Source organism: Camelus bactrianus, chromosome 4, assembly GCF_048773025.1.
Source record: "Camelus bactrianus isolate YW-2024 breed Bactrian camel chromosome 4, ASM4877302v1, whole genome shotgun sequence".
In the NCBI taxonomy this organism is placed as follows: Eukaryota; Metazoa; Chordata; class Mammalia; order Artiodactyla; family Camelidae; genus Camelus; species Camelus bactrianus.
In genome coordinates, this window is record NC_133542.1 from 17266277 (window position 1) to 17281579 (window position 15303).

At 36.6% G+C, this 15303-nt stretch overlaps 1 non-coding gene across 3 annotated transcripts in view; it reads left to right on the top strand.

Annotated features, from left to right (window-relative positions):
• Positions 1-10924: 10924 nt before the first annotated feature.
• LOC105071281 (uncharacterized) overlaps positions 10925-15303 on the top strand; it is a 109952-nt gene continuing 105573 nt past the window's right edge. For 2 of the 3 annotated variants that reach the window (XR_012506335.1, XR_012506334.1), the window contains exon 1: positions 10925-12176. This is a non-coding gene — a transcript (uncharacterized LOC105071281). The remainder of the gene's footprint in view (positions 12177-15303) is intronic. The other variant, XR_012506333.1, reaches the window with a different exon arrangement.

Consider the following 15303-nt stretch of genomic DNA (forward strand, 5'->3'; position numbering starts at 1 on the left):
TGTGAATATGGATTGAATATTAAAAATTACTGTTAATTTTGTACATGGTGATAATGATATGATTGGTACATAAAACATATTCCTTCAATTAGCAATGCAATGAAGTATTTGTGGGTGAAATGAGACAATGTCTGCAATTTGCTTAAATACTCACCCCCCCCAAAAAAAAGTGAGACTCTAAATGAAACAAAATTGGAAAAACATTAATAATTCTTGAAGCTGTATGATAAGGTCATGAGAATTTATTACCCTTTCTTCCTCTACTTTTGTGTATGCTTTAGATTTTTCACAATACAGAGTTTTTAAATGTCAGTGGAATGATTTTGGCAGCTACTAATAAACATATTTTACAGGGAGGAAAACAATGTCCTAGAGAAATATAGGATGATACCTTCTAAGGCAGTAGAATTTTTTCTCAGTGCTCTTTATCTTGTTAAAAATGTAAAATATGTCTGGCTTTTGAGTTATCTACCTTCCTTTGGACCCCTCACACATTTTTTTCCTCTCTAATAACAATGCATTTCACTACATGAGTGCTAGAAGTGGGTCAAGAACCACGGTGAAAATCATTATTAAAATCTCAATAAATCTTAAGGCTGCTTATCATATTTTAAAACCGTATTTTTATATATAAATATATAAATGAATATATGTTTTATATTATTTATTTTAAAATTATATATTTATATGTATTTTAAAGAATATTTTATAAAATATAAACATATTATATATTTATAATTTTTATAGATTTATTTTAATTATATTTTTAATAAGCCAATATTCCCATCACTTATAGATAGAAATAAAAATTTATTTGTACAACTGTGGTCAGTGTCAATATGCAAAAGAGTACATCCAAAAAACTGCTCCTACCATGCTATATCCTATAATGTGTTTCTTGCCGCTGCTGTTGGGAACAAAGTTTAAGAGGACCATTAAGATGGATTGAAATGAGATTTTCTTGTGTTATTTCAATTTTGATCTTTTCTCCCACCACAGATACAAGATGGGAGGCAGTATGGAAATATATTATTATAAAGGGTAAAACCTCTTGCTCAGGAAACTCTTCACTTCCAAAGTGATATGGGATTTCTGCTTATGCATGGCAAGCCTTGTCTCGGTTAGTAGTCTGACCTGTTCTGGAGTCTTAAGCTAATTGGTCTGTTTTAGTGGCAGACTTGCTATACATGATCTGCAAACACAGTGAGATTTGAAACCATCAGGCTTGTTTGATTCTTTCATATCCTCGTGGTCTTTACTCAGCTTTGAACTCTTGGCTCCATGACCCAGCCTCCTCCATCCTTGCCTGTACTGCCATAGATCTTGATTGACATTTAGAAGTTCTTTCTCTACTGTTTGTACCTTCAGTCTTCCCCAATAGAACTTGACTTATCATGCTTTCAATTATTCCCCTCTGCCTTCACCCTGTTCCAATGAGTTCTACATCACCACTACCCAGGTCTTTCTAGCCTCCCTACTTTCCTGCCCCTCCCCCATCCACGCTAACCACAACCCAGTAGAGATGCATTTGGGTATCCGACGCGCCCAAGGCTACAGAGTTGTGATAGCTCATCTATCAGCTCTAAACAAGTGATTCTCATAATAAGTCATTTTAACAAAGATTTATAAAATAAACGCTGATAGTACATATTTTCTAGGGTGTTTTTACCATTACCTTGGCCAGAAGGAAAGGATGTGGTTTCGTTTACAGTTGTGGGGACAATGAAATACCTTTAGAATTTAGTACATTTCGAAAGTATGACTTCCCTCTCACCCTCTAAGTTCAGATATTGCTGCTTGGTAATAAGGAAAATGAGTAAAACTTAAACCTGAAGCTAAAATCAAAAGCTTCATTTGAGTCAATAATTTCTAACATTGCCATAACCAAATCTCATACTAGAAAAGTTGATCAGATTTTTTTAAAAAAGATGTTTAATTTGAATTTTCCTCCTTTTCCCTTAGGTTGCATTCAGACATTGTGTGACTTAAAATATTTTCTTTTTAACTACTCACCTCTTCTGTGAAACCTGCTCTCCTTGTGGCCTAACAACTCTGTTCAATTCAGCAGACATTTGGTAGGCATCCAGTACGTTCAAAATATTAGGAATGTAAATGTGTCATAATAATCATAGCTAACAGTTCTGGACCACTTACTCTGCTCTAGACACAAAAATGGTCATTTATTATTTTATTTAATCCTCACAGCATCACTATGAGGTAGAGGGGCTGTTATTTTCAAGTGCCAAACTAAAAATTAGCTAGAAAAGTACAAAACTTTAGACATACAAGTTTGGATATATTCTGAAGTGTTATCAAAAAATATTTATTAAACTGATAAATGGCATGTGAAACACAAACAGGCAAATAGGTAATCTTAGAGGCAAATGTGCAGAAGACTATCTCCCACTTACTCAGAGTGTGAAGTCATGAAGGGTCCTTGCCACTGATGTCCTGCTATAGGCATTTCATTGACTGTTAGCCTTTCTTCTAGGAGTTGGAAAGGTGTGAGGCTACAGGAGAAAGGAGAGAACAGTATCCAGGAGTTGGAAAGGTGTTTACAGGAGAAAGGAGAGAACAATAGAATTCAAAATTTTTCCACAGCTACAAGCTCTGGAGAGAAGTTTGTTAAGGGATAATTGGAAATGACGGACTCAGCTAAGGTTTTGAATTCACCATAATCTCTCAGGTCCAAATTACCTATCAGATTTGGAAACTGAACTAGAAAGCACAAGTTTTCTGACCACTGATAAAAGCTAAAGGCTTTCTGTGCATTATCGCATTTAGCAATTGCAACTATGTGACACAGTATGTATTCATAGTCCTGTTTTAGAGATAAGGAAACCAAGATTCACGAAACTAAATTAGTGTGTTCAAGATATCAAAGTTGTGATGTCTTGGGGGAAGGTAGCAGAGAAGTCTCAAGGAAAGATTGAGTTTTGAAGTCAGGTAGATGTGGGTTCATATTAGAGCTCTGATATATTCCTGTGATGTAACCTGGACAAGTTCCTTAAGCTGTCTGAACTCTGCTTCCTTAACTATAAGTAACTATCGTCCCTGTTACATAGACTAATAATTAAATGAGGTAACATGTGCACAGGAGATTTTCAGTAATTGATAGTTCTTCAAATTCCTACCCACTGTGACTAACGTAGTAAGGGAAAGTCCAGGTCTTCCTCTGTTGGGCCAAGAATCTCTCTCAAATGGCAATCACTATACATTAGAGGCAAAATGTAGAGAATGACAGCAAGAGAATGAAATTTCTATGAGGAAACTATACAGGTATGGGGAGAATAAGGAGGGCCAGAGAGAGCTGTTCATATTAAATAATACCGTATCAGGAATTTTTTTGGTTTTATATAACATAAACCACATTTTTAGGGAGTCTATTGGCAATAGATTAGGGAGTCTATTGGCAGGATGAAGTAGCTCACAAAATCAAAGGAAACCTGACTAACTGGCTTCTTGCAGGACAAGGAAGGCAGAGAAGGCAGGACCCGTCATCAAGGCAGGCTGGATCATGTCTTCAGGACACAACCATGGGAATGAAATCTTCAACCATTTTCCTTCCTTAAGACTCTCTAAGATTCAAAATCCTAGGAGAGAGGATCAGTTAGCCTATCCTGGGTCACATACCTGCCCCTTTGGTTAAAATAATCCAGTCACCTTGACTGACAGTCTGTTACATGTCGAATGACAGATCATAATGGGTAAGGAATGATTCACCAGGAAAAGTTGGGGTCCTGTAAGAGAAGGAGTAAGGAAGGCTGAGCAGGTAAAACCAACAGGGTCCATGACAAATGATATGGGAGTGATGTAAGAAAAGGTACAGGAGAAAACACAATCCCATGCAAACTTCTTTTATACTTTTGATCAAAATGTTTTACAAGTGTTCCTTTATCTCGGTTCCCATAGCACTGTGAACTCTGCGAGGGGAGGGGACTGCTTTGAATATTTGTCCTCAGTACCTGACACTTAGGAAGCTCTCCTACAAATCTCAGACTCACAAAACTCTTCCATTTCACCACACAAGTGTTGCAATGGAACCACTGAGTTAGATACCATAAACAAAGGAAGAATATTCATTTATATGAATCCTGCATATAAATGAGTAAAATTCAGGATAGATGATGAATCGAATTAGTGAAAAGTTCAATTTTCAGTCTTTAGAATTTGTGAGCAATGTACGTGAAGGAGGGGAAAGGATCTTAAAAATCTGGTAAACAACAGAAATAACCTTTGTTGTATACTTTGATATGCACATCAATAAATTCATTCCTGGCTAGTTGATTTTTTTAAGTCAAAATCTTATTTAAATAAATAAATAAGATGCAGACAGAAAGATTCTGGACATTTACATCCATCCATGACAGGGCAATGGCATAATTTATCCAACACCACACCCTAACCACCTGCAACCCTGAATTCTTTTCTCACAGGAGCATGTGTGTATATTGATTTACCCCTTCCTCTTGCCAAGTCCTATTAGTGAGTAAAGAGTATATTTCAGAAGCTTAGAGACATAGTCTAAAACCTTGGGGTATATTAAAAAACATGATCCTTAAAGCCAAGTGGCTCACGTAGAATCAAAGTCATGTTTATTAGCATTGGACACTAGCAATTGATAACACCCTTGGTGATTTGTTTTTCCAAAACCTGATGTAAATAAGTTTTAGGGTCAGAGTTTAAAAGGAAATTTATGGAGGATTATTAGAAATTGTTATTACTGTTTTTATTTCAAATAATTAATCACAAAGTAACCTTTCAATTTTATGTAATTAAATAATAAGTCAATTTTTCTAAGAAACTAGAATTTCTCATCAGGAAATGAATGAGCTTGGAATGCAATGAGCTTGGAACTGTATATATGCTTCTCTATTGTTGAGTGTATTTATCACCATCGCTCCAAAATGTACTGGGAAATATTTTTAAAACTAGAAAGTAGGAAGGAAACTCTCCCTTTTCTGTCATCAAACAAAATTGTTAACAACCTTGCAGAACCCATCCCAATGTCCTTTTTCATCTTCTATAAACAGGATCCTTGGGATTTTATAAACATTTCCTCCTAAAAAGAAAAGATTGTTCATTAGAAGTGGAGACATTTATTTTAAGATGAAAAATTCCAATTAACAAAACATCAATTAGCAGATTTCCACAATGTCAACAATTAAAGGGTATTAGCCCTTATCACAAAGTTGTCAATAAAAGGACTGTATGATATTAGGACAAAAAGGGAAGTGTTCAAATAATGGTACTTATCACCTTGGATTTCCAGAGGGCTATAAAACACTCCTGCTGTCATGCTTTCCCTTCCAAGTGCAAAGCAGATAAGGAGAGTGGCCCCTCTCTCTTACTGATTGCAGCCCCAAAGCAGAAATGGTCAATTGTCTTTCCTGGGCTAATACATTCACCTGGGTAACACTGTAAATTCTTCATTATCTGCAAGGTTAATTTTATGTATCAACTTGGCTAGACTATAGTGCCCAGTTTTTTTGGCCAAACACCAGTCTAGAGATTGCTGGGAAGCTGTTTTTTTAGGTGTGATTAACATTTGATCAGAAGACCTTGAGTAAAACTGGTTACCCTTCATAATGTGAGTGACCGTCAACCAATCAGTCAAAGGCCTTGAGAGCAAGACTGAGGTTTCCTGAACAGAAAGGACTTTTCCTCAAGACTCCAACATAGAAACCCTGCCTGAATCTCCAGACTGCGGCTCTCTGGAATTCAGACCCAAGGATGGAACATCAACCCTTATCAAAATTTCCAGCATGCTGGCTTGCCCCTCACAATCAGGAGACCCAATTTATTCTATATATTCCCTAATATGAAATATCGATATAATATATAGATAGATCTATGTCATATAGATCTATAGACGTATAGATCTATATGTCTATATAATATACGTATATAGATCTATAGACATATATCTGTATCTATATCTATCCTGTTTCTCTGGAGAACCCTGACTAGTACATTACCTTAAGAGTGTTTCCAAAGTTTTCATGAATGGAAAGCAAGTGATTCTTTTTAATTTAATATAGCTGAAGTAGATGATTTTTCCAATTTCATATTTTATAAATCTATAAATACCACCACATTTACTCTCACTTCCCTGCTTAAAACCCACAAATGGCTTCCTAAACCCCAAAATCCTTAGCATGGCCCATCCGGCCCTGGATTTTCTGCCCCACATAGAAGGCTCATCTAACAAGATTACCAGCATCAGGCATTTTCACAAACCTCTTCCCAATGTTAGGTATGAACACTAAGTGTTAAAAATGATGCCCCAATCTGCGCCCTCGTGAGCACAGGATGAAAGCAGCTGGGAATAGGTGCTCTTAATAGTTTCAGAAGAGCATCTAAGTGGATTATTCCATCCTTACTAGATGCTTCTGCCCAGAAACTGGGGCCTACACTCAGCTTACTTTCTACTCTGAGAATTGCCGCCTGGTGAGAAGACTTTACTTACTGGTGCTCATTTCTCCAAACTCCATTTCCATAATGTGATTTGTTTCAACAACACAAATTCCCGTAGGTGTCCTGCAATACTACTGTCCTGTTTTCCTAGGGTACACACACTGATCACTTTGATGCAGCTTGAGAAACACCCTGGTGCCTATGAATAAATAGAAAAAACATCTTGGTTTCATTAGCAACACATTTAAAATTTCTCTCTTCAGTTACTGCTACAGAGGGTACATTATATCTACTTTGGTATTGTTATTTTCTTCAGTTTGAGTGGGAAATGTTTTCTGACACAGTCTATGTAATCTGAGAATAGTGTTTCCATTTGGGATCTAGTGTTCCCTGTGTACTACTCAGGTCTGCCTAGTCCTGAATAATTTGGCCATGTGGTTTGTACCTATGCCTGTTATTCGGCACCCTCTCCCAAACCTGTCTGATAATCCCCTGTTGTCAACGTGTATGGGAGAACTTGGTTATCCCATTCCTACCCTCACCAAGCATAGTGCCATGTTTACCTTTCGAGAGATATACTAATAAAATGTCCCATAACAGAAGCAAAAATCTGTAGCAATTTCCCAACAAAAAACTAATCATAAAATGGATGTGTGAAAGTTTAAACTACACCCAAGTGCATCAGGGTGGTTGTACCACTGTATCTCAGGACCACAACACACACAAACACACACACACATGCACAGGACAACCACCACCACTGCCATCACAACAATAAAAAGGAAAAAAGACAAGGAAAAAGGGATAAACCTCACATAAGTCTAATCAGTTATAATCATAAGAGGAAACCTTGACCTAATTAAGTAAAGTCTGAACTGTGTGGCTGTATTAAATATATCAACAGAAGGAAGAAGTTCTGTATAAGACTTAGGAAATGAGAAGTGAAAATTAAGAAGTGGTCAATGGATCTCACGCATCATCCAAGGGGGAACTGCCTTGAACCTTGAGCTTGGAAATTCCATTCCTCTAGGCAGATAATAAAGACAATAGCTTACACCCTGCAGTTCCCATTCTGTGGCAGAAAAGGTTCTAAGCACTCTGAGTTGACTCATTTGATATGCATAGCAGCCTGTAAGTAGGTATTATTACTATCCTCATTTTCAGATAAGGAAACTGAGGCACAAAAACGTTTATTTTTATCACTTGCCCAAAGCCAGGAGTGGAGCTAGACTTGAATCTAGATCTCCTGACCCCAAGATCGGCTCTCTAATCTTAGAATATAGTAAAAGTGCCAAAGACTGCTTCCCTTTCTCTTTGGGAAGAGAGAAGAGAAAACTAGCATTTGTTGAGCACCTGCTAATTGCTGAGGATTGTGCCAGGAGTTTTACCTACTTGTGCTGGAACCAACCCTACACCTGATCCCCGTTTTACAGAGGTAGAAAATAGGCCTCAGGGAGATCCGTGTAGAATCAGGTACTTTCTTGGGGATCACTGAGAATTGTCAGAATCAAAGCCAGTGATAATTTCACTCATCTTGAAACTAAGCAACAGACAAATTTAGTATGTCAAATAGGCCCTGACGAGAAATGCAGTCTTGAGATTGTGATCCATCTGTTCATCTGATATGGACCAATGGACCAGTCGATAAAGTATACAAACACACGGGAAAGAAACAAAAACAGGAAATGAGTTCGGCTATCATCTGACCTGATCGAATGGAGCTGAACATGAAAGGATTTAATAGATCCCATTCTACTGATTCTGTGAGTCAACAGAGAGTGTTATTTTTAATGAAAAAGAAGTCTCTGAGTCTATAGAATTGAGTGCATTTTAAATCTCTACAATTGTTTGGTTAGTACCAGAAAGACTCATTTAGATGTAGGAGAGAAATTCGGAAGTTACAGAGGTCAAAGCTGGAGCCAAGATCACCATGTATCCATTTCTTTGAGTATGACTTATCCAGAGGCCTTTCCTTTAAACAAATTTACATTTTTAAAATAATAAAATTGATATATTTTATAGGAAGTTCTATAAAAATTAAAGGTAAAAATTTCAAGACCCCAAAACTCACTATCCTATGGTAATCATGTTAATACCTGAGGCTGAGACAGTATTTTACAATGCATGTATTTTAGATAATATTTGGATCACACTATATGCACATTTCTGTCTTGTTTCACTTACTATTTTACCCAGAATATTTTTCTATGTTATTAAATATTCTTTTAAATTTAAAGACACACAATGTCTATAGCATAAGTATACAACAGGATATCTTTTGCTGCTGGACATTTATGTTGCTACCAGTTTGCACCATTATAAACCAGTGAGATAGAGGTGGGAAGAGCATTAACCCATTACTCTGAAAATTAATAAATAAGGGGAAGAATCAAGCATGTGCCATGCCTTTCCTTCATGAACTGTTTTAGAGTAACTAAACAGGGAGGAAGGGTTTCTCTTTACAGAAAATTTCCAGTTAATTTATGCAAAAGAATTGGCAGAATTGGAAAAATACCATTCTGTGAATTCCAGTGAACACTGGGGTGTATGTATCTTTAGAAAACAAACTATAGTTATCAAAAGAGAGAGGGAAGGGGGAGAGGCAAATTAGTGCTATGAGGTTAAAGGATACAAGCTACTTTGTAGAAAATAGACAAGCAACAAAGATACATTGTATAGCACAAGAAATTATAGCCATTATTTTGTAGTAACTTTTAATGGAGTATAATCTGTAAAAATACTGACTCACTATGCTGTACCCCTGAAACTCATTATTATATATTGTAAGTCAACCACACTTCAGTAAAAATAATTCTAATGAAGTAATAGATGTAGGCAATGACCATTAATGAATGTTATAAATAGCAATTATGTAAAATGTCAATAGGGAACTTGATAAAAGATGGCTCACCAGAACCTACAGATCGATTTTAGCATCAGTAAAAGCAGGGCAACCAGAAATTCTGTGCATTCTGGCATGATACAATAGGAAGTACCAAAAACCACACATACAGTATTGTAGCCAAAAAATAAAAATACAAATGAGCCTGACTCTAATCAAGCCTCATTCTAAGTACAAGTTTACAGGAAATAGGAGGGATAGAAAAAAATTTAAATGAAACCATGAAGCAGATATCAGCTAAATCTAGAATGTAGGACATTCTGCAGGACGAATGACCTAGTTTATTTATCAAATAAATAACAGGAGAAAGAGGAAGAGGGAGGACTGTTATACATTAGAAAAAAGTTAAGAGACATAACATCAACATAGGCAATGTGCAGGCCTCTTTTGGATTCTAACGTGAACAAAACAATTATAAAAAGACATTCTTGAGACAATAAAGAAATTCAAACATAAACTCATTCATTTCTCTTTGGATACTTTGTAAAGCTTAGAAAACTCCTGAAGAAAGAGAGAGAGAGGAAAAGAGAGAAAGATAAGAAACAAATGAAATGAGACTGGGAAAATATGAGTAATTGCTGAAGCTGGATAACAGATACATGAAAATTCATTGTAATATTACCTCTACTTTTATATTGGTATAAAATTTTCCATAATAAAAAGTTTCCTAAAATACTGAAATAAAAATCTGTGTGTGTGTGTGTCTATATATACACGTATCTTTGTGTGAATTTTTAATAAAACCACAGATTACATTCCTAGAAAAAGAATTATGAGGTCAAAAGGCACAAACTTCTTTGAGGTTCTTAGAAAACAATTTAAGTGGTCCCCAGACAGTTTGCATCTGTTTATAACTCCCCATATGTATGTGTCCATTTCACTAGATCACCAAAATTCAATGTATATTTTGAAACATTCATTCTATTTTGATAGATAAAGGGTATCTTGTTTTAATTAATGCTTTTGTTAAGAAATGGGTTGAAATCTTTTAGTTACAATTAGTCACATATTTCTTCTTCACAGAATTGTCTAGTTATAGCCTTCATCCATTTTTCATTGCAGTCTTAGTTATTTTTGTCTTTGATTTGTAAAGGCCTTTTATACCTGAAAAATAAGTCTTAATCTGATGCCAAATATTTTTTGTTTTTTGTTAATTTTATTTATGTTATGATTATTCAGAAGTAAATTCTTATGTAATGAAAACTATAGACATTCATCTGTGCTTTATTTCATTGCCTTGACGCTTAAAAATTCTTGCCCTCTCCTAAGATGAGGTCCTCTCCTAATTATTCACGTTCTTATAGTTTTGAATGACTTTTTACTTTTACTTTTTAATCTATCTAGATTTCACTTTAGTATATGGCTTATGGCATCAGTTGGGATCCTACTTTATTATTTTCCAAACAGTAAGCCATTTTTTTCTTTTTAATTGTTTTATTTTGTCTTTTTTAGATTTAATATACCACCTGACACATAATCAGTCTCTTCACAGAGTACTCACTCTTGTGTGTTTCTGACTTTCTTGATAACATGGCTCCCTCTTACTGTTGAATTCTGTGCCCGTAATCATGTTATTACGATTTTGGACCTAGTGAATAGAGAGAGGCTTGTTAAACAAACTAGGATAGGAAATGAGAGAAACAAGGAGAAGGCAAGAGATTATTATAACATGGACAGTAGATTCATTTCAGATATAGTGTATCATCTGTATCACTCAGTATTTTGTTAGCATCTACACAAAAACTGTCTGCACTAGAAAAAGAGAATAAAGACACTGGAGGCTGTGGACAGAGATTCAGAATCTGGCTTTATTTATTTCCTGGCTGTGTGTTCTTGGACAAAGCACTTAACGTCTCTGATCCTGTCTCCTCCACAGCACAATGAAGGTAGTAACATCTACATCATGGGATTCTTGTAAGGTTTAAAGGTAAGTGAGAAATTTTTGTAAGATATAGAAGTTTTTTTTTTTTTAAATTAAATGTTGATAATGCCCAGGATATTGTAAAAATATGTAACAATAAATTCATCGGGAAGACACTGAGTATGTTGGCCTTGTCTTTTTCAGTAATTTCTGCAGTAAACATGTCCACTTGTAGGACAGATGAGTATTATATAACTGGCCAGCTATTCGGAAGTAAATTTAAAACAACACACCAAAGACTTTGTTTAGCTTTTGGGAGCTCTGCATCATTAATAGAATTAAACATTTTGCAATGAACTTCAATTCTATGTGGTCAATTTGACTGAAGCACGGGACAGACTGAAATCTAACTTCATTACTTTGTGCCTTTGGCAACTACCGACTTAGCTCACCTGTGTAATGAGGAATTGTGAGTAGAAGAGGGAAAAAAGAATCCCCCCCCCCCCACAGTTGTAAACAAATCGGGCCAATATTGTGCTTAAAGCGATCCTTCAAAATACTTTCAACGAGCGAGCTTTGTAAAGACGCTCCTCTCGCCTCTGGGATCGGAAGCTGTGACCTGTGCCTTTAAAAAGATGGAGGGGCGCACGCACGCACGCGCTCGTGCCTCAGTGCCGCGAGGAGGCGGGATGACACACAGCTGGGGCTGGAGGCAGCGGCCAGGCTTCCAGCAGTAATTTGGCGCGCTTGCCCTCACTCCTCCTGCTTTAACAACTTTACGGCTGCCTACAGCTGAGCACCCTGCTCTCAACACCGCCAGTCCTCAGTTTTCCCCACGCTAGCTTCTCCTCAGTGCTGCCCCGCCGGGCGCTGACTCCTAGCCGGCTTCCCAGCCTTCAGTCCTCGCTCCCGCGGTGTGCCTGGCTTCCTCCCTTGTGTCAACAAGTCCCAGCATGTGGAACAGGAGGAGGAGCCAACGTTCAATAAATACACTTGGTGAGTAGAACTGAACTGCAAATGAAGAGTAGAAACAGTGCTACTAAAAAGGTGAAAAACGCCAGTCTTCAAATGGAATAATGCAGCCGAATGCAAACACAGTCAGGAAATTATAGGAACGTTGAATCCTAGTAGAACATAGGTTTCTTAACTGTTCACATTTGCATTCCTCTCAGGCCAGAGAGAAGAGGTTTAAGTGAAAAGACTAGGTGCTGAAATAAAGCAGGGACAAATAATTTCACAGCCCAGTTTGGCTTTTTTCACTTTTAGTAATGAAGTCTCCAGAGGGGTTTGTCTCAATGTGAGAGCAATTAAAAGGAGAGAATAATGGTATAAAGGTTATATATATTTAGATGTGCACTCTCCTGGAAATCTATATACCATCCCATACTTCAATTTAATTCATTCAGTGTATGCCTTGTTGATCTAACTAGACTCAAACTTACATACATAAGATTGAGTTGAATATAAACAAAACAGTCCTGTGTATTCTACTCAAAAACCACCAAGCATAGACCAGAGCCCCAAACTGGCCACAGTCCAAATAAATAAAGCCATATCCTTTATCCTTATGCTTAAGTCTTGAAATTAGTGGTGCTTCATCATTATATTTTTATCTAATTTCTCAACCTCCTAGTAAATGCATACCATGTGATGAGCATAACTAGGCATTTGCCCATACGTTTTCTCATTTAAATCATAAAATAACCCTGGGAAGTTGATATTAGCATTTTGAATTCACCAAAGAACACAAAGCTGAGAGAGAGCAGGCAGCTGTAAAGAGCAGAACTGAAGTTTTAACTTAGGTCTTCTGATTCTAAGACTTTTCCATAGCTTAGGGTTCCTTTCCTAAACTTCCTGCTAACTTCAGTGGGTAACTGTGGATGTAAGGTATTGACATACCTTTAATAATAATAACAACAACAACAGACACAAATAGAAAGTGTCATAGAATATACTTTAAAATATATTTTCCCTCATATTTAAAACTGGATCATGGATTTTCAAATAGAAAAACTCCAAAATCCAACCATTGTCATCATCCTGTGAAAGCTAAGGCAAAAGTCCAGCAAAGGCAAAGGCCTAGACTCTAAAGATTAATAGAGATTGCCGAGAACAAAATCTGGCTCTGCCTTTATTCACTGTCTCTCTTTCTCTGTAAGTCACTTCACTCCTCATTACCTCAGTCTCTTCATCTGTAAAATGGAAAAAGTAATTTCTCCACAGAGTATTGAATCAAGGATTAAATTAAATAGCATAGGAATTACCCTACTAGGTGCCCAGAAAATCATAACTGATGTGATAAACTTTCCATTTTTTTTAGAAGCAAGTTAACTGATTGGCAGAATAAAGATGGATCTAGTTAAAATCATACATTTACACACATAATGTACGTGTATGTATAAATATGTGTGCATGTGTGTGTAAATTAGAATGCACGTGATATTTGTAGCATATGATGATAATGGCTGTCCCAAGACCAAATATGCAGTGCATTGACCTACAACCCAACCCTGCCATTGCAGCTTTGTCTGCTCAGCCTCCACCCCAGCCCCTTCCATTCCTTCAGTCTTGCTATCCCTCACCCCACTGTGCACTCTCTACCCATCCTGGTGAAGATTTCTCTTTTCTCTCATTTGTAATAGCAGCTGCCTAACCTGCCCAATTGTGCAGGTCAGCTAGGAAGGTAATTAGGGTCCAAGTCCCCTCTGCTCCCAACAACAGTTAATTTGCATCCATATGATACACATATGAATATCGTTAACGTTTACAGATTATTTGGGATTATTTGTGACCTTTCTTGCCCCACTCAAAGTCCCCATACACAAACACTTTTCTCTCAGTTAATTTTCATTTGACATTTTTCTCTTTCTACGCCTTGCTTTCCAGGTGACCCTTCAGCTTATGTCTCTACACCTTATAATGACACAGAAATTATTTTCTCTTGCAGATGCATCCTATTTTGGTATTTAATAACTCTGAAAATGTCCTTTCTCATACTAAGCCAAGCTCTCCTTTTGGATGATACTAATCTGAATTTTTTTTCCTTTTAATGATCCTTAAAAAAAACTCTCATCTAATCCCTTTTACATACAGTCAGCTCTTTAGGTAAGATCTTGTATAAATCAGATTTTACCACAAAGGCATTATGCTAAGTGAAAGGTGTCAGTCTCAAAAGATCACACACAGTATGATCCCATTCATATGACATTGTGAAAAAAGGCAAAACCATAGGGACAGAAAACACACCAGTGGTAGCCAGGGCTAGGATCTGGGGGAGGGAGAGGAGTGGCACTAGTGTCTGTCTACAAAGAGGTAGCATAAGGAAATTCTTTGGGGTATTGAAATATTCTGTATCCTACTGTGTTGGTGTGTTGGTGGTTATAATAATTTATGCATGTATTAAATCTCATAGAACTGTACAGCAGAAAAAGGTGAATATGACTATATGTAAATTCTGAAGAATTACATGTATTAATCTCTTACTATGTGCCAAGTGCTTCCCATGATTCTTTCATTTTAATCTTCATAATAACCCCACAAGATAAGTAATACTATTATCATCCCCATTTTACAAATAAAGAAACTGAGGCACAGAGAGTTTAACTAATTTGCCCAAGGTCACAACATTTGGTAGAGGCAGAGCTTTGATTTTAACCCAAGCAGTCTGACTCTAGAACTGAGTATCTTCACCGCTGTCCTATGCCGGCTCTGCAAAGACTAAAGGGGCTTAATTTATCTCTCATCATGAAACTGCATGACCTATTTGACAAGTAGAACATGAGACAGAACTACATAAACACAATTAGCCTGCAAATGGAGCATAGCATATGCCAGCAAGACAAGTGTATTTCTGGGCCACAGAAAGGCTTAATTGCTGTTTTAATAACTAGAATTTAAACTTTCCAATTTCCAATTTTCTTTAAAATAAAATGCCTTTTTGTTAACATACCAAATAAATTTCAAAATCAACTTTCTAATGCCTATGGACACTGGTATGAAAACCCTTAAGTGTCTCTTAAGGAATTCTGATTCTGATGTAAAGAAAATAGAATATAGCAATTGGAAGATCAAATAAATTGTTTAAAAGTTCAAAAACCTTATTCCACTCCTCCCTCCCCACTTC